The 27186-nt window shown below is 42.9% G+C and overlaps 1 long non-coding RNA gene across 3 annotated transcripts in view; it reads right to left on the bottom strand.

Moving 5' to 3' along the window:
* The window catches only part of LOC146863164 (uncharacterized), a 223267-nt gene that overhangs the window by 135709 nt on the left and 60372 nt on the right, over nt 1–27186 (bottom strand). For all 3 annotated transcript variants that reach the window (XR_014978564.1, XR_014978563.1, XR_014978565.1), the window contains exon 3: nt 12565–12660. This is a non-coding gene — a long non-coding RNA (uncharacterized LOC146863164). The remainder of the gene's footprint in view (nt 1–12564; nt 12661–27186) is intronic.

The following is a 27186-nucleotide window of genomic DNA, read 5'->3' as shown; positions in this document are numbered from 1 at the left end:
TACTTTGCATTTAGCCTTCTCTGTTTTCAAAGTTTCAGTGAACCAGGGTGCGGGAGGGACGATGGTTATTAACCCGTTTTTTAACAAGAGGTAGACGGATGTCAATGGCATTGAGAAGCTATTTCTGCACTGAAGTAGAACGCGTGCTCACCATTTGTTTGGAAATGGGCATGTGGGAGCTCAGAATCTTGTTTAAAGCAGTTACGTCTAGTTTTTTCTAGTCCCTCGTTAAAATTTCTAGGACAGAGGTAGTAGGTGCAGAAATCTCAGGGGGTTTCAGACAGAATTTAGTGATAAAATGATCCGACCAGCATATAGGGAGTGCCGGGGAACAGTAGATACCAGAGAGACTTCAAAAAATAGGGTTCAGCAAATGGCCTGCCTCGTGTGTGGGGCCAGAGTTAAGTAGGCTAACATTTAATGCTGCCAAATCGGAAATAAGATTAGTGCTAATTTTACATGTCGGATCCTCTAAATGTAAATTAAAATCACCCTAGATTGAGAAATTGGCTGTGTTCATAATCAGGGGAGTTATCAGGTCAGGGAAAGAAGAGGCCCAGGGTGCAGACGGTCCAGGCGGTTGATATAAGAGCATACCAGAGAAGGTGAATTTTGGGGTCAGGGACAGCTTAAATAGGGCTGCCTCGCAATTCGGACTTGGTGAATTTGCATTGGTAGTCCTTTTTAAAAATAATGGCAATACCCCCGTCAATCTTAGAAACTCTATCTCTCCTGACTATTGCATAATTAGACAGTAGGGGAGCAGCGACATCAGGGCCAGAACTCTCATGGAGCCAAGTCTCCGTAAGAAAAACGGTTGTTCATCGACCAGTAGGTCAAACATATCGGATTTGTGCTTGGGGAGAGAGCGGCAATTTGTGTTAAAAAAGAGAAATTCCTTGGTAAGTGAGGTAGCTAAATTAGTATTATTAATTTTATAATCCTTGAGAGAGTTTGTGCCACCTTGAGTAGTCTCTAGGGAGAAACCGCAACTGGCACATTTTTTCACCATATTTCCAGGATGTAGCCGGGCACCTTCAGGGAGCAAAGGATTGCAGTAGGCCCTTAATTGGTTAGAGGAGTATTGGAGTCTAGAAGCTCTCGCTGAGCCTAAGGTCGTGACCTCCTGATTACTGTCATTAAGCTGTTTTTTGGAGTGCCGCTGATGGCAAAAGGGGGAGGTCCAGGGATTCTGACCCTAGGCCCAGGCCATGCGTGGACAGGCGCTGACGGGCTTGCCTTAGGCGTGCCAGCAGCGCGCCCGCTGCACGCATCCACTGCACATCCGTGACATCGGCCTCTAAGTAGTCTCCGCCTGCTGCCTAGCGTGTGACAAAGCAGGGGGTGTGTCACGCTATGAAGGTCCGCCCTCCACAACAATCAGCAACAGCGGCGGTGGACCGGGGTCGGAGCGTGCAAGCGAGTGGGTGAAAGGTTAAAAACAGAATATAGCAGCAATTAAAATCATGAAAATGAGTACAGAAATCTTTGAAAGCGCTGCCAATGTGCTAAACGCGACTTACAGAAGTGTGGTTTGTGCTGCTTACTACAATTGGCAACTTTGGTTGGTTTTAAGGTTTTACAATGCAGATATAATGTGTAATTTTAAAATCATTCTTAAATGGTGATTCTGAGTTTTTAAAAACAAATGTCAATTTAAATTGAGTAAAGATACACTTAGTTTCTCATTAACAATGTTTTTTCAATAAGATTTTGTATTTTTTATGATATACTGCACCTGGCCCCATCCGACTTAGCAGTCTGTACACGGCCTTTGAACATGCACAACAGGCTGTGGTTGCAGCACATAACCAGAGGAAAGGCACTACACCCACCCTTCCCTTGTTCATATAGCCCACTGCTCTTAGCATTTGGTCATGCTCAGCCAGGGGAGATGCGTCCAGCCCCATTTGGTGATCATTAGGTTCATGCAGCAAGGATTGGTCATGGGCTCTCTGTTCAACCCCATATGGCATCCATACTGCTGTGGTTTACACGTATTATTCATGATATGATTAATGACCTATTGAAATCCAGTTTTCTTGATAGGTCAGGGCTTAATTGATACTAACAGTTTCCTGTTTATAAAAAGGTAGGAAATAAGATATCATTTACATAAGGTTTTTATTGCATTTGTTTTCTGTTTACGTGGTAAATGTAAGAATTCTCAAAACTGCCTGGTTGGTTTCTGTTACTCGTTCAAAGTCCCCTTCACAACAGAGAAGTCATCATCATCTTCCACCTGACATATAACCTTGGTCTGAGGTGGTGCAGCTATGCCCTGCCCTGAGGGGCGTTATAATCAATGCCAGCCCTGGTGCTGTCCAGCCACACAGATGGAGGACCATCTCGAGACCCATCAGGTCGACATAATGTCAAACACTGCACTCCCCACAAAACACAATGCTGAGCATATAAAACGACCTGATAGACACTACTATTTTTGTGTTAGAGAATACACAATTCTCAGGACGTATTTATTACACATCATTTTAAAAGAACGCAATTTTTCAGACATATTTGTTTACATTATGTACATCATCATGAAATATGACATGGTCATGTACCTGAAGGCCCTGATTCATAAAGGCAACTTACACTTATAAGTAAGTTTACACTTTTGAGTGGGTTTAATACTTTTCGGTATTCACAAAGTCAAAGTATTATTTACTACTACAAACAGTTCAAAGTTTAGCACTATACTTCACCACTGGTAATTAAGGGTGGGCGTCAAATTCCGTTCCACTCGCGGAATTTGCGATATTTTGACATTTTCACGTTCTGCAGAGAGCGCGAAAATGGCAAAATTTCTGCGATTTGCAGCGTTGCGAAGATTTTTTTCATGTTCGTGTTTTGAAAATGCGTTCTCACGCGTGCGATCGCCTTACCGGGATCTCCGCGTTCGCCGACAAGTTTTCTAATCCGTTTGCGTGCTCCACGAAATGTTGATAGCCGGTCGTGCTATCCCGTGAGAGATCGCTTTCACGTCATTCGCCTCGCCATGAGACACCGCGAGAGTCTGAGATCATGAGCATGTCATTTTCCACCGCGAGAGAGAGCGTGAGGTCGCAAACACGTCAATCTCCACCGCGACAGAGAGCATGAGATAGCAAACACGTCATTTTGGACGCACCATTGACATCTGGCGGAAGTGTGGTGAAGCTCGTGATCGCGAACACGCAAAATTTTCAATCTGGAGAAGAATATTAACTCTAGCAGCATAAAACCTTCTGTAAATGATGATTTGGATGAAAAAACTCCTCAGATTGACATTTGGCTGTCCTTTTTTGTGCAAGGAGTCCTTTAATAAAAAAAACTTTTTGGGGGGAGAGTGAGGAAGTGCCACAGAGTCTCAAACTTCCTGTTCCTGTCCAGCAGGCTCCTCCCAGTGCTTTGTCCATCTCCTGTTCATTATGCCTTTGGATTTGAGCTGGAAGGATCACTCTTTGTGTCTGCTACATAATTTTCATTGGATTTGAGGACTTTTGAATTTGATATTTTACAAGTAAGTTGGTGTTGTGTCTGTTTGATTGGGGGCATTGCAGTTGCTGCAACTACAATTTTGGTACTTATCATTCTTTTTTTTAAATTGTTGGGGGTAGCCAGTAAGCCCAAATCTAGTCATGGGTGGGTGCATGATGAAGCAACTGTTCCTTTGGTGTGTGTTGAATGTTTTTCAAACATCATTTAGGGCATGGATGGCATTGGATTGAGTTGGAAAATGTGTTTTTGGGGGGCATTTCTGTTTTTGGGTGTGTGTTAAAGAAATGCCTTTGTTGTGTGTGCCTGGTGTGTTGGTGTGCACCCTGCAGACCTTGTTTTGCCCTGTGGAGTTTCGTTTTTGCATTTTATTGCATTAAAAAGGCAAAGTAGTGTGGTTTAGCATGCATCTTTTGCCTGGCCTCTTTTATAGGCTTTTGTCAGTTCATTATTTCCCAGGCCTCCTGCTTGTGATTTGTGTGTGTCCATGTGGCTGGTGGCCTTTTCTGGTGGGAGTTATTAGTGTGCTGCTTTTGCCATATATAGGCCTGCATGGTATTCCTATGTGGCCTAGGATTCTTGTTGTGGGCCTGGCCATGAGGCTGGTGGCCATTTTGAAGGCAGGCAGTGTGTTTTTTTAAACAGGCCTGCATTGTCTGTCTTCTGTTTCTTGTAGTTGGGTGGGCCTTGCCATGTGGCTGGTGGCCATTTTGAAGCCTAGGCCTGCAAGCTTGTGTGGCCTTGTCTGCCCACGGGCCTGCTTTCATCCAGTAGGCTCAGAGCAGGTAGCCACAGGTGCATTAAACAAGTGTTTTTGTGTGTTCTGTTGAATTGAAACATCATTTAGGGCATGGATGGCATTGTATTGAGTTGTAAAATGTGTTTTTAGGGGGTATTTCTGTTTTTGGGAGTGTGTTAAAGAAATGCCTTTGTTGTGTGTGCCTGATGTGTTGGTGTGCACCCTGCAGACCTTGTTTTGCCCTGTGGATTTTCGTTTTTGCATTCTATTGCATTAAAAAGGCAAAGCAGTGTGGTTTAGCATGCATCTTTTGCCTGGCTTCTTTTATAGGCCTTTTGTCAGTTCATTGTTTCCCAGGCCTCCTGCTTGTTGCTTGTGATTAGTGTGTGTCCATGTGGCTGGTGGCCTTTTCTGGTGGTAGTTATTATTAGTGAGCTGCTTTTGCCATATAGGCCTGCATGGTTTTCCTATTGGCTTACCGCTTCCATGCATCCCCTTTGCCAGCAGCAGCTCCCTTCCATTACATTTGTATTTTGGTGGTTGTTCTTATTCTTTCCTATCCTTCCTGAGAGTGTAGTGTGTACACTGTACACAGTAAGTAGTATACCATAGCCCTTGTTGCCAAAGTCTCACAAATGGCTACACTAGATCTTTTATTTGTTTGTTTGTACTAGTAGTAATTGAACCACAACAATAAATGCAACATTTCACTGATGTTCTTCTCCTGGCTTATTTGCTTTTAGGTGCACAAAAAGACAGAGGGGGAGGTAACTATCATCATCATCCGTTGTACTGCCAGACAGAAGTCCTGCTGCACACCACATCATGTCCACGTGTGACCACAGACATCTCTGCAACTTGTGCACCTGCGTCCTGTCTGACATCTGAAGAAGATGGCCCCAAGGAAAGGTACCAGGTACTCCAGTACCAAGAAAGTTGCCGGTGATAAGAAGAAGGAACAGAAAAAGGAAGAGCCACTAACCATGACTGGTGTGCCGGCAAATGTGTTTTTTGGGACCAAAAAAATTACGCCTGCAGCAGCATTGTCCAGGAACCAAGCTGGGAGCAGCACCTTTGCACCAGCGGGCCAACCCCACCAACCTAGGTCCAAGCCCATGAGTGTTGCAGAGGTAGCCAGTCTACTGACGAGCAGCGAGGTTGAATTGTCATTATCGCAAAGTAGTACACAATCAAAGCAGGCGGAAACTCAGCAGATAAGTCTGCAGCAACAGGCGCAGCCGCAAGAACAGCAGCAGCAGGCGCAGCCGCAAGAACAGCAGCAGCCACAAGAACAGCAGTAGCCACAAGAACAGCAGCACCTGCAAGAACAGCCGCAAGAACAGCAGCAACCGCAAGAACAGCCTAAAGAACAGCAGCCGCCACAAGAACAGCAGCAGCCACAAGAACAGCCCACAATAGTAATTGTTCCTCCTGAAGTAGGGGCATTTCAGGAAATCGAGCTTCCTGCAGACAAAGTGAAGAAAACCACTGTTTCAGAAGATCCATTGTCTTACAGACCCCCAGCAAGGAAAAGGAGGGTTAGTGCATCATCTTCTTCTTCAAGCCCCGCTTCTGATGATCTTGATGCCATTTGGAAGCCACCAGCTCAGTCTGAGAGTGATGCATGCCACAAGACAAGGTTAGTGAAAAGGAAGGTTCCAGAAAGCCTCAGCGTTATGGAGGTAGATGTACAAGAGGGGGATGATGATGATGATGAGCCAGTCATCACGGACATCACTCCCGGATATGGATATGGAGACCAACATTTTTACCCTATCCAAAATGGCTGCAAGGGATGTAGCACGGATACCACCAACACAGGTAACACCACCACGACCTCCAGCTTCCATATTTTCATTTGCAAAGGAAAGGCAGGGACCTACATACATCTCAACCACCACCTCAGTAGGTAGTGGTAGAAGTCACAGTGTAGCTGCACAGAGTCACATTTCAATCACACCTTCCAGTTCATCTGGTATTGAAAGTGGCATATCCAGCAGCACGAGAAAGTTCTCCTCCCCAGTTTGGGACTTCGTTCCGGTTAGCAATAAGGAGGAGAACACTGCTATATGCTCAATTTCTCGACATGCTGTTAGGCGGGGTAAGCTTGGTACAAACTATGGTACTGGAGGCCAAACAAGTCATCTCAAAATACACCACACTATTGTGTGGGAGGCTCACCTACTTCGCTTAGAACAAAGTAAAACTCAACCCATTGTTGTTGGGCATGAAGAATCAGGGGACGATATTATCGCGGTGGAAGGTGAACAAGAGGGAGACATTTCTAGCCCTGTCCCCAGTAGTGTAGTGGTACCGCCCACATCCTCCTCAGCAACATCTCAGTGGCACCGCAGTAAGAGTCAGAGTCAGGCTGAGACACCAAGGTGACCGAGTAGTACTGCAATGAAACAAAGTGTGTTGTTGAGCCTAACTGGGTTAAAGAAAACAACTGCACCCCAAAGGAAAATAATCCAGCCTACCATTGACAGCATGCTTAGGTTGGAGGGGCAGTAACAACGCAACCACCCAACGGCACGGTTGTACAATGCGGAGCTGGCTAAAATGTTAGCGCTGGACCGTCTCCCTTTTTCATTTGTGGAAGGGGCGGGTTTCCTTGAATTTGTGTCAACTATCTGCCCTAAATGGAAGGTTCCCAGGTGGTCCTATTTCGCAAGAGTTGCTGTTCCAGCACTACATCATGATGTGCTGGAATTGGTTGGACAAGCTTTGCAGAAGAGTGCTGTTCACAATATCCACCTGACAACAGACATGTGGACCAGTTGCCAAGCCACTGATTACATGTGCATCACTGCACACTGGGTCTCTTTTGTGGGGGTTAGAGATAAGCTATCTGAAGTAAGTGCTGTTGACACAGCTGAGATTTTTAAAGCTACTCGGAAACATGCAACTGTATCCAAGTTTGCCATGGAGAAATCTCATACTGCTGTAAACATATTGGAAGAGTTTCACAGCAAGGTTTTTGAATGGCTGCGCCCAAGAGGGCTTAAGATTGGTTTTGTTTCCACAGATAATGGCAGTAATGTACTTAAGGCCATGGAGCTTGGTTCCTATTTCAGGGTTCCGTGTTTGGCGCACTGCATTAACATTATTGTTCAAGACTTTCTGAAAAAAGAAGCCATAGTCAGCAACTTACTGACCACCTGCCAAAGAATATGCACTCATTTCAGCCATTCTTTTAAAGCTCGGAAGCAGCTGAGCATCATTCAACGTGACTATAGAATGCCAGTCAAAGCACTTATGCAGGGGGTGGCAACACGTTGGAACTCAACTTATTACCTGCTTGACCGTCTGTTTGAGATGTACAGGCCAATCAATGAATATGTCAAGCGAAGAGGGCATGCTACTGTGAAAGGCATGACCCTTCAGAAGGACCAATGGTGCCTAGTTAAATGCCTGACTGAGATGCTTCTTCCTTTCGAGGTCTTCACATGTGAAGTCAGCAAGGAGGACTGTACTATGGGCCAAGCTATCCCATTGTTGCAAATGCTAGAGCATCAGCTGAAGTAGGTGTCTGAAGCATACAAAGGTGTAGAGGGAAAAAAAAGAAGCATATGAGTTGGTGGAGAGCTTAGCCCGTCGCTTAGCTGACAATACAAGGGTGCAAAATAAGATTTTGTCACAAAAACATTACATTTGTGCCACAATTCTGGATCCACGGACAAAATGGGCACTGAAGACATTAATTCCTTTTTCAGAAATGGATGTTGCCCAGTACAAAACTTGGATAGCTGAGTCAGCGAGAAAGTTGGAAAATAAATGGCTGCTAATTAAAAGCCCGCTACATAAACCCACAACAAGTACTGCAGCAGGGCATCCGGCGTCAAGTTCAACTTCGGAGCCTGAGGGCAGTGCGTTTGGCTCAGAACACTCACCAACACTATCGACAACAGCAAGAACTGGATCATTAGGCCCAGTAAAATCGTTACAGGATTGGTATTTACAGTAAGGCATTGGTAAGTCCAGTGCTGATGCAACGAGAAAAGAGCCCGAAAAAGTTTAGCACCCCTGAACATTGAGCGGATGGTCCAGGCCTATCTGGGCGACCCAACAGAGGTGTACATTGATCAAAACCCATTGCGATATTGGTATGGGAAAAGGGTTCAATGGCCACTGCTTAGCAGGCTGGTGATAAACTATCTGGCTTGCCCTGTTGCAAGTGCCTCTTCTGAACATGTTTTCAGTGCTGCTAGTTCCATTGTAACAATAAGAAAGGACCGGTCTCTCGCCCAAAAACGTGGTGAGGTTAACCATGATCAAAATGAATCAGCACTTTATACCACCGAATTACACAATACATGAATCAAGGGAGGAAGATGAGGACAGCGGCTCAGGTGATGGAAGTTGTGTGTTAGATGATGATTACTTACTTCTGGTTGAACCCCCAGAGTTTGAGGACGAGCTATACTTCCCTGACAATTAGTCTTGCACTTCTTACTGTCTTCCTCCCTTATTTTCTTTTATTTGTGTGTCTGTCTTTTTGGTTAGAAACTTCGAATCACAACAAATCCATCACCACCGTCTTCTAATGGAGGATGTGCAAAGGGTGCCGTTACCATGGGCCTGCTCTGTCCTGTTGGTGTTGCAGTAGGTTAATGCGGGTCTTGGGCTCAAAAATTCCACGGACCTGATAATTCTCGCCTCGGTGCCTATTCCAATCATGGAGTCCCACTCTGCAACTCTGGGCAATAGCTTGCTTAATCTCCACAACGGCCCCCACAACGCTAAGGATGCCTGGCCTCCACCTTGGGGGTGCCCAGGAGTGGACGCCTCACAGGGAAAGCCAGGATGGGTTCCACAGCAGTATTCGTACAAGCGCCTTGCGGGTGAGTAGTGCGCTATACAAGTATCAAATTTAAATGCTGGAAACAGACTAGAGTAGAAATGATGCATCCATGCCGCCTCGGAAAGTGTTCTTGTTGCAGTACACCATAACTTGTGCATTTTTTTCAACTTGGTTTCTCAATATCCCTTTTATTTTTCCATCTACAATTACAGGCCGGGCCTTACCCTGTGCTATACTTGGGAAAACAATGCACACTTACCTTACCAATGAATCTACATCTGCCAGGCAGGCAGCGGCATCACCCAAGATTGATGGACGGAGCATCCATGGAAGGGAGGACCAAGAGGAATTCCGAGATTCAACTCCCCATTTGACCAGGATAACACAGTAACAGTATCAAATTTCATCATCTTTTAAATAATTTGATTCATGTTTTTGTCTACAATCATTACAATCATCTTGTTATTATTATTATCATTAGGTTTGCTCTCTGTTTTTAATTCATTCCTACAGATATTTTCAAATTTTCTTTGCTATCTGCAAAAGTAAGCCCGGTAACACTGAATACAAACTGTATGTAATCCGGGTCTCCTTATCATCATCATGCATGCATTCCCTTTTTCTCCCATAACATATTGATATGGATATGGTAGTCTACAAATATTCTGCCGTTTGTTGTTTGTCCATGCGTACTGTTTTTCTTTCTCAAACCTTTCCCCAAACCCCCCTTCCCAACCATTCAACAAACCCTAACCTTCTTCTCCTGGGCTGTGTGCCTTATTGAGGTATGACTAAATTAAATGTACACCAATAATTTATCACACGCTTGCTGGGGCGGATGTGGCAAAAGCAACAGTACTTCAATTTCAAGGCAGGGAGGGGATCTTCTTCAGCTTACCCACCCATGAGCAGTATATTTGTGAGGTAATTCTTTTACCAAAGGAACCTAATACATCGATTGGATTAATGGATTTGTTGTCATCCTCCTACACAGCACTAACAGTTACGCTTGTGTCCAGTGTACTGTAGGACTAGTCAAGTGACTCGACACAACTAGAGTCCCCTTTGTAGGAATATAGTTTATATAAAATTATAAATGAAGATCTCTGAGCGAATTCTGTGGACCCCTCACCTTAGAAGAACCTAGTACTGGTTACATCATAAGCTCTGCAAAGCTCTGGTTCTATTATGAGACAAATGGTGCAAATTAGTATATTGCAAGCATTTCTCCGTCGTGCCAAAAAGTGTAGCATTTTGGATAAGCGATATGGACTAACACCAGAACTCCATAACAAAGTGGCTTGTTTTGTTTGACCTTGTACGCAGCTCTTAGACAATAGCAGTACTATGAGCTCATGTGCCTCAAAGGCGTCACTCTTTATACAACAAGCTGCTAGGTAACGACGCGTGTGCAAAAATAAAAGACACAACGGTAAAATCGTTGCATGGCTCGGGCTAAATAAGCAAAGACTAGAATGACCCTAGGGACCATATAACTACTAATGTCTACTCTACTACTACCTGATTTGTACTAGTGATATATGTTGTATACGTATATATTACTATTAACTCATTTTTCAATCTAGCTAGTGAAAAATAAAGGGAAGTGTATAGGACACCTAAAAAATGTGTAATGTTTTTTCAAGGTGCACTACCATCCACCAGTGCGGCGAAGGCGACGCGGCTGCTGACGGAGGAGAGGATGCGGCAGTTGCAGGAGGAGCTGCTGGTGGTGAGCTAGCAGCAGTGGCGGGCGGTGGTAAGTTAGATTCCTAATCCTTACTTATTGACATTACACTCACTGCAAGGGTGTACTGTATATTACTGTACAGTTGAAACTTACTAAGTAAGAAGCTGTTGTGAATGGTTGAAGACACCCTTTACTTAGCATTAGTAAAAGCATCAGCGGTGGGAGTGTTGAGTAACCAATGGCCTCTTCTATCTGATATCAACTCAGCTGTGAAAGTTTTATGGAGAAGACTAAAAGTCAGATCAGATGACCGTGATGGATGGGTTGAACGAAAAGGGAAAGAAGAGTGGAAGGAAGAAGGACGGGCGAGATTTAATATTTATGACTGGCAGAGAAGGATACGTGGGATGCATGTATGCATGCATAGGTGGCTGATAGGAATCAGATGCATGGTTGGTTGAATGCCTGAAACTCCCACAAATGTTAAAGTCCAAGAAAGTGGGAGGATAGATACATACCACAAATGTTATGTACTGTGCTTGCTAGTCCTACCGTGCCACTATGTGTAGAATTAATTTGTCCTACAGCTTTGCTAAGAGTATATTTAACAATAGTCTTGTTTTTTCTTCTTGATATATAGCTACTCCTTCCAAGGGGAAACCTGACAGGAAGGAGTTGGCAGCCAATGCCCGCCGCCGGAAGCTGAAGGCCATACAGAGTGAATATCGTCAGCTGGTGGTTCTGGAAGAGGAGGAGGAGGAGGCGGCAGCAGCTGCAGCCTCCTCCAATGCCCCGAGCCCCAGCCACTGCCCTCCAGTGGTATGGCACCACCGTCTGGCAGCCGCCCGCCGCCACCCCTCCATCAGTGCTACCCCCCACGTGGATGCAACTGCCGCTCATTGAAGCGCTGTGTTGCCTGCCCTGCGGAGCAAGTCCGTGTCCTCCAGAGTCAAGCCCGCCGAACATAAGACCCTGTTCATTGCCCCTTTTGTATTTATTCTTTTGGAGGGTGGGAATCAGGTGTCGTAGGATTTTTTTACTTAGTTTATTTTTTGTTAGGGTATTAAATAATATATTTCTACTTTACATACAATGTTGTTAATGTTTTCTGGGTGGGGTTACTGTTTTACTGTGGATGGACTTACACGAGTGAGCGAGCGAAAGGAAGGGTGTGCATTTGCATTGCTTCCACGACTGAGAGGTCAGGAGTCTTATGTTCTGGGTTGTTTACTCATTGGGTATCTTGAGGGGGATATTCGGAGAGCTAATAGTAATGAAACACTACTATAACTAGTCGGGCAGGGGATTGTGGTGGGTTCTGTTCTGATTGAGGTGTGAGGAAGGTCCAACCTCCCATAACAAACCAACATCCTATTTTCTTGTGCAAAGTTCTGTATGTGCAAAATCCCAACAACAGTAGTAGTATGTCCTATCCTATCAAAATAGTAAAATCTGGTTGGGCATTTTGTTGGTGGAAATTGTTGAAAAACATCAAGATTAATAAAGTCTCAAGATTAAGAAGACTAGAAGGAGTACAAGAGGACAACCCAAAGGAATGGACTCAATGGCTAGAGCTACTGGTGAATCTGAGTTTTATTTAAAACCTTTTAAATAAAGAGTGGCCAACTGGGCAAGCTTAGCTACAGACAGACTAATAGTAGTAGTACAGAGAGTCATAGCAGAGGCAGTTAGAGGTAGGGATAACAAGAATTTAGAAACAGATAGTCAAGATCGAAGGATAATTGTTGGTAAAAAATAGCATTAGGAAACGGAAATAATAGTTTGGAAAAAATACGGTGCAGTAAAAGTTAGTGAATAAGAATGATTAATATTAAAAACAGGAAGACTTACTGGGGCCAGCAGAAGAGCCCTCGTTCTGGTCTTCCTGTCCTTGGTGTTGTTGAACTGCTCCCGCCGACTCTGACCCCGTCTTCTTGCCCCTGGGTGCTGATCATGAAAGATATAAGAAAGAAAGATACAAACATTGATGATTGGTGTGAAACAAATAAAATATTTTTAAAAGACTCAAAAAAACATTTATGTAAACAACAATTGCAATAAAATTGACCTATCTAATCTGGTCGACAAGTAGTATCGGGGGATTCGTGGACCGACTAATTATTATTTATCAACACTAATCCAGTGTTCCATTCTGATTCCAGAATACTAACTAAGCCTAAGTAGTACGTACCACCTGACCTAGCCCACCTATTCCAGGGGTGCCAATTGTACATTAAGTAAGCATTTCCACTTCTTTTAGTCCTCAAAAATGCATAAATGGAGGACACATGCCTGCATTTTTGCATACACCAAATTGTTGGTTGGGTGATTCTGATGTTCTGCTAGTGCTAAGCCTATTACCACTCACTGAACAAACTACAAAAGGTTCTACTAAGGACTGGGGTAAGCACTAGCAGCACTCAGCAGCACGTGACGTAACAGAGGGGGCGTCACTCAGACCACTAAAAAATTACAAACTCATAATAAGTAACTAAACCTTAGTATTAATCCACCCCTATCAATTAGTGACAGGACAAAGGAAGGAGTAGAGTCACTCTAGCATTACCTAACTTAAGTTTTCTAAAATAAACTCTTACATAATCACGGAAAACGGGCGCAAACGCAAAGTTGCAAATAACAAGATTAGTAGCGCAGAGCACCTGTGTCATAACAATCACAGAAGACTTTAATACGTAAATTACCTGTAATGTAAGCAGCAGCATTCTAGCTGGTCGGAAAAAAAATAGATTTGCAATATATAACACAGTGATAAATGTTGCGATTGTTTCTCTCATTCCAAGAACAGATGAAGAACTCCAAACAGACGGAACAGACTGCTGAAAGGAGCCTTCTTCTGCAGGTCAGAGTAGGTGTGCGTGATGGCAGTCTTGTGTGTATCTCAGTATTAGAAAATCGCTGCATGGAGCGGGACAGAATAGAGGTACATTGAATGAGCTCCCCCTCGTGACTCAGGAGTGGGAGAGCCGCGCCAGCCGCAGTCTCTCAGTTCTGTGTAATACCAGCGTATGGTGCAAGCCACAATAAAAAGATGTTGTGGATGTACTGGAGCCGAGGGGCTTACGTAGCATAAGTCCGACTGCTGACATTTTGTCACGTGTTAAATTCCAAATGTAATCCATTTAAAGCAGAAGAACACTGGGGCACCAGCTACACTGTATTTTGTATGCCGAAAATAAAGAATAACAATCGCGTTAAAAGAAAATTCAAACAAGCGCGCGCTCGCGCTGCAAATTAAAACAAGCAATGGCCGTGAAAGTGAAAGTAATTAGGCCAACGATGCGGAGGAAAAGATAAGAAAGGCAGATGGCGGCATGCAGGCAAGCTTTATGCCAGGAAAAGCTTGTGGGTAGCACTTTGAAAAGCCCCTTACTAAAATTTGAGCAGCAGCGCATGCGCTGCTCTAGGCTCGACCTAAAAATTAAAAAAGTAAGTAAAAGAAATGAAAAAAGCAGGTAATAGAAAAAGAGCAAAAAAGTAGTTAAAAAACACACAAAAAGTAGACAAAAACAAAAAATATAGAATCAGGAAAATAGAGAGAGAGATAATAAATAAAAAAGATCCAAAAAAAGTTTTCAGAAACAAAGGATTGAAAAGATAGAGGGAGGATTGAAAAGCAGGCTCCAGAACCATAGCAATAGAGTGAAAAACAATATGGCCGCGTCCATTGCGACCGCATGGGCAAGTTTGCGAGATATTTTCCCCCGAGCACGCAAAAAGTGTCGCAAACATGTAATACGCGTTCCCGAACAGGAAATACCTATCGTGAACGGGCGCGAGCATGCATTGCACGACCTGGAACAGGAAATAGCATCGCAAGCGGGCGGGACAAGTGAAAACAAGATGGCCGCGCCCATTAGCGACCACATGGGCAAGTTGGCGACACATTTCCAACACGATCACGCAAACAACATCGCGAACAGGCCGGACAAGCACTTCCGCATCTTCTCGATATTTCCACGTGTTCGCGGAGATTTTTGACGTTTTCGCGAACATTTGCGTAACGCGATTACGCAAATTCCGCCCACTCCTTCTGGTATTGCAAAACCCTCCTATGGAAAATAACAGTGGTAGTGATTTAAAATAAACCCCAGAAAAATAATTATACATTTAATTACATTTTTAAAATAGTAAAAAATATACATCAATTTAATTGTTAAAAAGCATAAAAAATTGTAGGTATATTGTTTAATTATAAGATATTGTAATAACCTATTTTGAGTTAAAAACTATTATAACAATATATTTTATTTTAAAAATAATTACAAAAATATGAATTAGTTCTATACATCACCGTGAATAATTAATGTACATTAAAAATATGTTTTCTTTATGGAATTTATGTCTTAATTTAAAATTCAGAGAAACAATTTTAACCTAATTTAATATAGTTCCATTAATTAAAGTTTTAGTTCAAAATTAATTTAATAGTACATACATCTGTCATTATAAAACTTTCCCTGAAATCCAATATGTGATATTCATCTGAGTGGAGTGGCAGTAGTCAGAAAGCAGACATAATATCTGCCTTTGCCATAGGGCTCTGGGACCCACCTGTCTTAATTATTAAGGACCCCATTCAGATCAAGCACCCCATCCAAAGAAGAAGCATGATGGGTCAATTGCATCAATATTCGAGACTCCTCTTGGTGCAGACAAATTGTGAATGAGTCTAAGTGTCAGGGTTTTTTGTGGGAACTAAGCCTAAAGGTGAACAGAGAAAATCCACTAACTGGATTCTCAAATGATCTCAGTATTTTTCCCAATTTTAGTTCCTTTATGATCTTTTTTCTGCAAACTCCTTGCCCAAAGCCAATGACCGCCGATTATTGCAAAATTTGGTCCCTTGCACACTTGAATCGGGTATTTTAAAACCACAGTGAAAACCACATTATAGTTAGCGAGCAACAGCATTACATGGCTATATATTTAACCATGGGTTCAAAGCAAGAAAGGACACAGGAGATGGATTTTTTACCACAGGCGTTGAGATGCTTTCAGTTCCACCCACTTTTTTTCTCTGGATTTTTAAAAGAATTTAAACTTTGGATGCAATGCTGGACCATAAAAGGAACAGATGTGCTTAAATTTGCAAAACCCTTGTAGACTGGTACATGCTTTCTTGTTGAAGTCCCATTGGCTTCGGGCTTCTTGAGCATCATACAATGTAAACTTGATTTGACCTCTGTCTGATCACAAAACATCCCTGGGTTTGGGGCTTTCTATAACCTGAATACCTTATAATAGTCTCTCCAACAGAATCCACCCCCACCCAAATTTTTCATATGTCCTCACTATTTTACTTAGATAATAGGAAGTTTGTGGGCCCAACATTGGGGATTTTTCAGGGAGTATTGACTAACAAATGATAAACCCCTTGATCCAAGTAATTAAAGTTTCTTCTTCTTTAGGTTTCTTCAGTCATTACACACATTCTTTGAGTTCTTTGGGGTCTCAAGCCTATTACTTCAAAATAGTGAGTTCAAATAAATTGATGTAGGCTACCGTTCTGATCTTTACCTTCAAAAGAGACTTATGAACAAACTCCAAGTAACGCAGAACACAGCTGCCAGGCTACTGACAGGCGCACCTAGGCTTGCATCAGTTAAGGCAGCTTCACTGGCTTCCAGTGAAACACCAGACCCAAGTTAAAGCCCTTTGCACAGTCTTTAAGGCATTAAATGGAAATGGTCCTGACTACCTGAAACAACAGTTTCAATGTTGTGTCCCTAGAAGAACTTTACGCTCCCTGGTAGCAAAACAAGTGATTGTTCATCCAGTGAAAAAAGCTCGCTGGGGTGGCAGGAGCTTTACTACCTCCACCGCCAAGGCTTGGAACAGCCTACCATTTCACCTTGGAAATTCAACTGAGCTTCTCTCCTTCAGACGAGGGCTGAAAACCTGGTTATTCACATTTTAACTGTCAAACTCTACGGGAACCAACTAGGCAGTGCTCAGCGCCAGGACACCTTAGGGTAACAGTCGCGCTTTAGAAATTTTAATAACATAACATAACATGTCCTCTGACAAGCAAATGCCTAACCTGCCTCTAGGGGTGAGTAGTTGGTCATGATCACTGCTAGATGAGGTTGCCTCCTCACCCATAGTCACCTCAATGGTCATCTTAACCACAACGGAATATTTACTCATTTACCTCTTCCCCCTTTAGAGAATGGGAAAACAAACAGGTGTCTCTCAATCTTCCCTACAATTAGTTAGTTTGAATAGACACTCTTATCTGCAGGGATTATTTGTAGTTGCACAGATCCGAACCCTGATCCCTCAAAGCAGTAGACCAATACTGTAATTGGTGTTTATAATGATTATTTATTTATTATGTGCAATTAGTACACAAATCTTTGCGTATAATAATGATAAGAACTATCATTATTTCAGCAGCCACCATATAAAACAAAATGAATTTTAGAAAAGCCCAAAGCATTTTACATCGCACATTTCTACTGTCTTTAGTAACTAGTCTAAATCTTACCTATCTGTATATCTATAATATTGTTAGCCTCCCAACAATGTTTTTCACTGAGTTGTTAGCATCATCTGTTTTTATATTATACCATTATATGTTTTATCCATGTGCCTCCAAGAAGCTTTGCAGTCAGATGTCAGCTCTCCAAAATTCTCCTCAAGCAACCAGTCTGTGTGCCTGCTCCTCTAAAAATCTTTGGTATCTTTATACCTTCTTCCTCTATGATTGTCTATAGAGAGAGGTGGGGGGGTGCAGTTTCTTGCATCAATATTACTGCATGAACAATGTCTAAATTAGAGACATATTCAAAAGGCAGGCAATTGTATCAAAACACACGTCCATCCACATTAGTGGTGTGAAGGATGGAAGATTTTCTCTCTTTTATCATTATCTTTGTTAGTGCAACAAACGTCAGACTGTTTATGAAATAATATGGCAATCATGCACACTCTGTTAGTATCATCACTATTCCAAATATTAGCTTCCTATGCCCTAAACCTTTCACATACACACTCTAGAGGATTAGTTTGGTTATGTTTACCACACAAGTAAGCCTCATTTGTATGTAACATGCACAGGTTGTCAGGAAAATCCTTGCCACTTTCATCAAAGAAGGAGAGAATATTCACCGTCTGATGTGATCATTTAGATCAGTTGGAGTGAGAGTCAAACTTCATGATGTTGTGGTCACTGGTTGAACTTACTTTGCTACATATATTCTTTTCCAAATCTAGGAAATTTACCTGGAATGTCCCCATTGGTTCTTGCATGCAGAATTCCCCCCCACCCTCTCGCTTAACATAGATTAGTAAAAGTGTTCTGCCTCTGGCTTGTGTTTTATTGTTACTAGGGTAAATAGAAGGAATATTCCAGGCCACCTGCGTATTTCATGCCCTTTTGGAAGCAGCAAGGTATGACATATCCAAGTTAAAATCTCCAACTATCAATACTTTTGCTCCTATATCAGGGGATGTATAGTTTTTAATTTGATTTATTAACTTTCTACGCTGGTTTTCTGGTAGTGCTGTGTTCCGAGATGGATATAAACATTTTTTAAAACCAAAATTACAAGTAGTAGTAGAACCTGATTCTCAGACAGTGACCTGGGGTACAAAACATTTCATTTATAGTAGACATTGACCTGTGGTATAAAATATTTGGTAGTCCCCGTGATATTCTAAGTTCAGCAAAACAGCTAGGCTATCCCAAGCATGACCCATGGTAGATTACAGGATTTGTTGCTAACCGTGTAATAAGAAGTACATGATACTTCTTCAAGCACCCAAGTTTCTTTTGAATCAAGCTATGGCCAACTGTTTATCAACTTAAATGTGTTTCTTTAATGGAAAATTGAATAACTATGCCACAACTACACATCCTACTTTTATAGAGTCTTTAAATATAATGGCCCTGATTCACAAAGAGCCTCTATACTCGTAGCAGAGGCTACACAGTTGTAACGTGATCTCTGTACACATGGCAGGATCTCCACAATGGGAAACTGCAGTGCAGAGATTCCTCCATGAGTGTGGAGATCCCACTACAACGGTGGAGCCTCCGCCCCAAGAGTGGAGTCTCTTTGTTTAATCAGGGCCAATGCTGGTTTGGCCAGTGGTGCCCCTCAAGGTGTTCTGGAGCCAATCCCAGGATTCAGTTGTGAGGTGTTAGTTCCCTTCTCGTGAGCTATGTGGACATAATAGGTTGTTTACTACTCTGCCTTCTCTGGTAAGGTTTACAATAAATAGTTTGGCATCTTGAGATCTTGAGATAGTTAAGGATTCACCAAACATAAGCATAGAGATGATGGCCACTTCATTACTTTTAGACAAAATGTGGGTTTGAAAGACAGTGCTCACTGAAATGTATAGGATACCAATGTCCCTCTTTCTTAGTGAATTGACCTTTTCTAATGTCAGTTCTGTGACTGCCGTAGACACTATCTTAATGCATTTGGCAGGAAGTGTGCACCGGTTCTTGCATTGGCTTAATAGCTTCACCTAATTTATATCTGATGTGGTTATTAATATTAGGTTATGAACTGAACCCAATAAGCTGGGGAGACAGGATTTGTTTCAGGACTTGGCTCCTATGGTTAGTATTATTTGTAAAAATTCAAAAAAGTCCATCTGCATTTTTTAATTGGAGTCATTCTGGTCTGAAGGGAAGCTAGTGTGTTAACCTATGATTCAAGTTCATATTCAGCTGTTGATGCATTCAGATTAGTAACCTGAAAAACTGAAAGGATGAGACGGCTAAGAGAAGGTTGATTACTAGTACTCAATTCGACATCCAAAGTCTTATCGTTTGCAGTTTTCCGGATTTGAGCTGATGTAGGATAGGATCTGGGCCTTAGTCTGTCCTGAATACCTAAGAGCTTTAGTGTTAAGTTTCTTCCTCTGAGAATCCTATTTTGAGTGTTCTCTTTTTAAAATGTGACTTCCTTTTGAATTACACACACCTTTCAACATATTAGGAAAAGTTATTACAGCTGAAAGATTTTCTCTCTAACCCTTGGGAGTTTTCAAACAAAGGATATAGTTCTTTCTTATCAGTCTTAGCATTTATGCATTTTTCTCACCTCTGTTGTGGTTTAGATCCTTTGTCCGGGCTTTTTGTGTGAGTGTATAATGTTGGGGGGGATGAAATATTTTGCACTTGACTATGGATGATGGATCGATAATAGATTTGGTGTTTCTTTTAGCCAGAGTGGATGGACAGAAATTGATTATTGTTCCATTTATAGATGTTGGTAGGAGACCTTTACTGACAAGTACAGTTGGTGAAACTTGAGGATCAGAATTAGTCACCAAAGCAGTAGTAGCTTTTTTTGCAGCTGTGAATTTGCTATGTTTTTGAAATCCTCTGTGGGACCTCAGTTATTATATGTCTTTCATACTTAGAATCAGAGTATATTGGAGTTGGCTGTAAGCCTTCTAATACCGTTGATTGTTCTGAAGTGGAGTTTTCGCACAGGCATTTCAGGAAACCAAATAGAGCAATAGTGAAGAGTATAGATGGTTGCTTAATGTAGCAAGACTCTCAATAAAATCTAGTGATGTTTTGAAGGAGCCTTTTAGGGACCACAATAGCTACAAGGGCATCAGAGACCTTGAAAACCTCAGAAGACCTCTGGAACACCAACACGGGTAGGAGCTCAGTAATGTCGAAAGGGGTGCTGGCAGGTCCACTATGTAGTAAACATCAAACAGACCAAACCTTTTACAACATGTACTTTATATGTGCCAGGTTTTGTGACCATCAGTCACCATTTACCATTTTTCCACCTCTTTTGGCCAGTTCTGTCCTCGATATGGTCACAGGGAAGTCTATATATATATATATATATATACATTACCTACTGGCGGTCGCCAGTAGGTAGTTATAGTTAGGACCACGTTTCCATAGGAAATCCGCAACATTCTATTTTGAATAACTTTGGCGCCGGTTGACGAATCCTCGCAAATTTTTCAAAATAGGTGGGGCGCTACGCTCCGCTCCTACCCTGAAAGTCTCGGGGGGATTCGTCAAGCGGGGGCTGAGATAAAAGGGGGGTCCCAAAACGCGTTTTTCCCATGCATTTTTCCATAGGACCTTTAGACACAGCTACAGCCCGAACGGCTGAACAGAATTACTTGAAATTTGGCAGAGAGGTAGTCCTCAGGTCAAGGAAGTGCCTTTTGTAGGTTTGGTGTAAATCTGTTCAGTAGATTCTGAGAAAATAGCCTTTAAATCAATATATATATCTGAGCCAGCTTACGGTGCGCTTACGGTGCGCTTACCGTACGCGTACGGTGGCGTGCGCGAGCGCGATTCTGATTGGCCCTTAGATCTTAGTAAACATTCGAATCGGTCGAAACCAGGAAGCGGCGGCCGCCATTTTCTCTCTCGCACTCTGAGGGGGGAGCTGATAAACAAATGCCAAAAACATATAAAGGGGCTGTTTAGACAGCGCCCATGCACATAACCATGTTAGTTGAGTCTTCAAAGATCCCCCAAGGCAAAAAACGGTAATTTTTTATTTTTCGAAAATTTCGCCGATTACGCTTACCGTACGCTTACCGTACGCGTACGGTAAAAAATTATAAAAAAAAAAAAACCCCACTCTCTCCACCCCGTGTGCAAATGGTGGCCGAAGGCCACCATTTGGGCATGGCATATAAGAGCACAGCATTTCCCCAAAAAATTTCAACAGATTACCTATCACAAGGAAGCGCATAATATGTCCTCCATGTGCGCACGGTGCGCGAAGCGCATCGTGCGTACATGGCCCATCTAGCGTAACGTGGGCACGCGGTGCGCGTAGCGCACCGCGTGCCCACCGTGCGTGCACGGCACTAACTGCGTAAAGTGGGTGCGCGGTGCGCGAAGCGCACCGCGTGCTCACTGTGCGCGCACGGTGCACGAAGCGCACCGTGCGCGCACGGAACGAACTGCGTTATGTGGGCACACACGCCACGAATGGCGTAAAGTAACTTAGCATTTAAAAAACCGTACAAATTCACTGAAAAAACCATAGGTTTCACACACGTTATAGTTAGGAATTAGCATTTAAAAAACCTTGCAAATTCACTGAAAAAACCATAGGTTTCACACATGTTATAGTTAGCGGAAATTTTACTGATAAAAAACCAATGAAATTCCCCCGTTATAGTTAGTGCAGGAAACTATAACTCACGCGACCGCAATCTTCTGCTGATGACATATGTGTCTTTATGAAAAAAAAATATTTGTAATATATGTATAGCTAAAAATTTATGGAAGAAGACATGGGCAAATAAGTGTCTAAATACAGTATTAGCATCAGCAGAGGATTGCGGTCGCGTGAGTTATAGTTTCCTGCACTAACTATAACGGGGGAATTTCATTGGTTTTTTATCAGTAAAATTTCCGCTAACTATAACATGTGTGAAACCTATGGTTTTTTCAGTGAATTTGCAAGGTTTTTTAAATGCTAATTCCTAACTATAACGTGTGTGAAACCTATGGTTTTTTCAGTGAATATATATATATATATCACACAATCCCCTGAGAAATTCCCAAGGATGACGACGCCTTGTCCTGGCTCAAACTTATTTATTTATCAGTCAGCCGGTTAACCGGCTGACTGATAAATAAATACGTTTGAGCCAGGACAAGGCGTCGTCATCCTTGGGAACTTCTCAGGGGATTGTGTGATATGATGCGGACTTTGGTGGAGTAGTCCGCCGCAGACGACGCACCCTCTGATTTGGAGTGCGGCTGCAGTTACTCGAGCGTGGAGGAGCAAAATATATATATATATATATATATTATCTACTGGCGGTCGCCAGTAGATAGTTATAGTTAGGACCGTGTTTCCATAGGAAATCCGCAACATTCTATTTGGAATAGCTTTGGCGCCGGTTGACGAATCCTCGCGAAATGTTCAAAATAGGTGGGGGGCTCCGCTCCGTTCCTACCCTGAAAGTCTTGGGGGGATTCGCCAAGCAGGGGCTGAGAAAAAAGGGGGGTCCCAAAACGCGTTTTCCCCATGCAATTTTCCATAGGGACCTTTAGTCCAAGGTACAGCCCGAACGGCTGAACAGAATTACTTGAAATTTGGCAGAGAGGTAGTCCTCAGGTCAGGGAAGTGCCTTTTGCAGGTCTGGTGTCAATCTGTTCAGTAGTTCCTGAGAAAATCAAAAGTAAAATCATATACATATGTGGGCAGAGCCTAACCACACATCTCATCCTGAGATCTGATTGGCTGTCAGCACTTCATCCAAGAAGTGTTGGCAGCCATCTTGGGACCAATATACATGATAGCAACTCATTAAAAAGCATTGCAGTTAATAGAAGGTTTTAAGACTTTAGTTACATTATAAATCATTTGTTGATGGTACCATACTCATTTTAGGAATTGTGGTATGTTCTAAGGTGATTTCACCATATGAAAAAGCCTTCTGCTGGGATATTATGATTGAGAGAAAAATATTTTCTCACGCTTTTCCCACAGAGGTTTGGAAGGTGATCTATAAGCTAAACTGAGAGCTTATTTTCTGTAAATTCACATTATCTTTCTCATTCATGTGAGAATGAAGTCAGACATTCTCAGGAAAACATGTACATCCAACAAGGGCAGAGACTGTCAGTTGATTCCTTTGTGTTCTATTGCAGCTTCCCAGAGTGTTCCAAAGAACAACTAGAGCGCTAACAGTCCTACTTATGATAAACATATGGCACACCTGAAGCCATCTTGCTTGGATTAAAGTGGTAACTCTTAAAACATTTAATTTAAAAAGGAACAAAATGAGGGGGTTCATTTTTCCATAAAAAGTATGATTAGTGCTGCAGAAAGAAAAATTAGGGCACATTTTGAGTGACTTCTCAAATCCTCTTCTATTTCATTAAACAATTCTGACATGCAGACTGAAACATGCACTTTCAATACCAGAAGCAGTTTTCCCTGGTGAGCAGTAGCTTTACTACAGTGATCTAATGAGCAAAAAGAGTGCTAACATTCTGAATTTATGGCAAATGTGTGACACATCTGAATGCCTTCTTGATGCAATCAAAGTAAAAAACTGAAAGTATTTCCTACTGAGGAGACTGCAGTAAATGAGGAAATTAGGAAACTTCATAACAAATAAGTCTCCCAAGAGGGCCACCAGAGACAAAAGAGCCCAAATGTAGCCCAAATATCACCCAGATGTAGCCCAAGTATAGCCCAATGACAGAATGTCCCAGAGTGTTCTTAAAAACAACTAGAGCGCTTACTGTCTTCATTATGACAAAAGTATGGCACACCTGAAGCCATCTTGATTGGAATAAACTGGTAACACTTAAAACATTTAATTTAAAAAGGAACACAATGAGGGGGTTCATTTTGCCATAGAAATTATGATTAATGCTGAAGAAAGAAAATGAGGGCACATTTTGAGTGACTTCTCATATCCTCTTCTATTTCATTAAAAAATTCTGACATGCAGACTGAAACATGCACTTTTAATACCAGGAGCAGACTTCCATGGTGAACAGTAGTTTTACTACAGTGATCTAATGAGCAACTAGAGTGCTAACATTCAGAATTTATGGCAAATGTGTGACATATCTGAATACCTTCATGATGGAATCAAAGTAAAAAACTGAAAGCATTTCCTACTGAGGAGACTGCAGTACATGAGGAAATTAGGAAACGTCATAACAAATAAATCTCCCAAGATGGCCACCGGAGACAAAAGAGCCCAAATGTAGCCCAAAATCACCCAGATGTAGCCCAAATATAGCCCAATGAAAGAAGTGTGCAAAACACTTATTATTTTGTGTTTTTGCAGTGTTATATAATGCAGACTTGTCAGGTATTGGAGTGCTTTACATGAGCATTGGTTACATCACACAAGAACAAATTCATTTTGGTTGTAGACATGGGGAGACTAAGTGATTTGACCAGAATCACAGAATGTCGAGCTGAAGCAGAAACTCCAACCTGGTTCCCCAGTTGCAAAGTCTGCAGTTCTGGAAGTAACACCACATCCTCTCCCCTAAGTGCAACATTTAATCAAGTGGTCAACTGGATAAAAAAACATAAAGATAACAAATAATTTAAAAGTGCTTTGTCGCTATTTGAAAACTCCGAAAATATGTCCTCATTTTAGTCTTTTAGAGCACTAACCATAATTTTGATGCCAATAAGACCCTCTCATATATGTAATTTCTAAAGGAAATGCTCTAGGTATTACAGTTTTGATTACATCAAGATGACGTCAGGCGTTCCACACTTTTGTAATAAATATAGAATGTTAGCAATCTAGTTGTTCATTAGGATACTGTTAAGAGGCAGAGGCCAGGGGCACGGACTCTGAAAATTGAAGGCAGGTAGGAGGGTGCAAAGGCAACAATTTAACCACACTGAGTAGGCAGGAAGGGCCGTGGCAGCACAACAGACTATGGAGGGCAGTGGAAAGGGGGGCAGGGGCAACAAACCAACAATACAGGACTTGCAAGAGAGGCTGTGGCAAAGTAATAGACCATTGTGGGCAGAAGGAAGAGGCAATGGTAGTACAACCAAACATGCCAACAGACCCGATTCAGCCAGGAAACGTCCAATGTTTTTAAGCTCAAATGGGCTTTATTTGATCTGTCTCCTGTCTACAATCTCCTCTTTTTCAATGTAACTCAAAGGGGAAAATCAATACCCCAGTTTTTTTTCAAAATCTCCCTCTTACCAAGTTCAAAATGTTCGCAAGTATGGTACATTGGATCATGGAAGGAAATGGGGTAGGGACATGGACTTGGATACCAGAGGACAGGAGGGACATGGAGAGGTGCACCAAACTGACCCTGGAGGGCAGGCATCAGGGTTTGCAGCAGCACAATACAACACACAGGGCATGCGGGACGGGAGTGCAGCACAACAATCCATAGAAAGCAAGAGGGAGGGGACAGGACCATGCACATGGACAACAGAGAACAGAGGGGCAAGAGGCAATGGTAGCTAGCTGACCATAATGGACAGACAGGAGAGAAAGCTGCAGCATAACAGACCATAAAGGGCAGGAGGGAAGGATCAGGGGCATTACAATGGAAGAGACAAGCCAGGAGGGAGGGAGTAGGGGTCTGCACATGTAAACAGAGGGCTGGGGGCAAGGGGGCAGGGCAGGAGCAGCAAGATAGCCATGGAGGTCAGGCAGGATGGGCACTAGAAGCAAGACACACCATGAAGAGCAACACTGAGACTGTGATGGCATACACACAGACCATGGAGGGAAGGTGGGAGGGGGTCAGGGGCAGCTAACTGACCACACAGGGAAGGTGGGAGGGGCCATGGCAGCACAGAAGACCATGCATGGCAAGTGGGAGGGTTACTGGCAGCACAATGGCTATGATGGGCAAGAAGGAGGGTGCAGGGGCATGCACAAAGGACGATGGAGGATAAAAGGGAGGGTCAGGACCTGTGCACAGACAAGAAACTTCAGGGGAAGGGGCCTCACAACAGACCGCACGGGGCAGGCAGGAGGAGCAGTTGCAGCACAACAGACCAGGGAGGGCAGAAGGGTGTGGCAGTACAATGGACCATGTAGGACTGGAGGAAGAGGATAGGGGCATGGCATGTGGACAGGCAGGGTGGAGGTGGCAGGGACAGGTTACAGTCATCTGACAATGCTAGGCAGGTGGGAGGGGAGTGGCAGCTCAACAGAACACTCAGAGTAGATAGGAGTGGCAGGTCCATGGAACATGGTGGGCAAAAAGGATGGAGCAGGGGCATGCACAAAGACATCGGAGGGCAGGGGGAAGGAGAATAGGGGCAGCAAGCTAAGCACAGAGTTTAAGCAGGAGGTCAATGATGGGGCATAGAATTGGGCAATGGAGGGCAGGAGGAGTGGACTGGTACATCATACTAAATTGAGGGCAGAGGCAGCACATCAGACCATGCATGGCAGGAGGGAGGAGTCTAGTCCATGGATTCACACAACAGAGGATAGGGAGGAGGGGGATGGGGCAGCAAGCTAACTGTTCAGAGAAGGCGGGTATTAGGAACTTTATTGTTTTTAAAACGTGTGTCTGTGCGAACTACTTAAAATATGAACAAGTATGCAGCATAATCTCACTTTTATTCAGGAAGAAGAGGACATTTGTGACTGTGACTCCGGGCTCACGCGGCAGAAACACCCCCTGACCCTCCACCCCCTATCGCAAAATGTAATGCCTGTGAAAAGGGTAGGTGAACACAGTGTTCTATAGAACATAGTCCTGAGAGCACGATTGAAAATGAAAACTAGATATTGTAAGGTATAAACTATGCACCAAAAAGTGTGATATAAGATGAACCGGGCGTGAAATATAATATGCAATACATTGTGCGCAATCATTGGAGAGCGCGAGATAGCACAGGTACTAGCGCGTGCTATGCGATATGCGCCTTGGAGTGTAATATGCACAGGGCAGTGTTGTGTAACCTAACTAGTCTCTAAAGTTGTAATATAAAATATGTGCTGGGGAGTGTAACGTTGCAT

Source organism: Triturus cristatus, chromosome 2_2 (assembly GCF_964204655.1).
Source record: "Triturus cristatus chromosome 2_2, aTriCri1.1, whole genome shotgun sequence".
In the NCBI taxonomy this organism is placed as follows: domain Eukaryota; kingdom Metazoa; phylum Chordata; class Amphibia; order Caudata; family Salamandridae; genus Triturus; species Triturus cristatus.
This window is presented reverse-complemented; position numbering and strand designations above follow the sequence as displayed.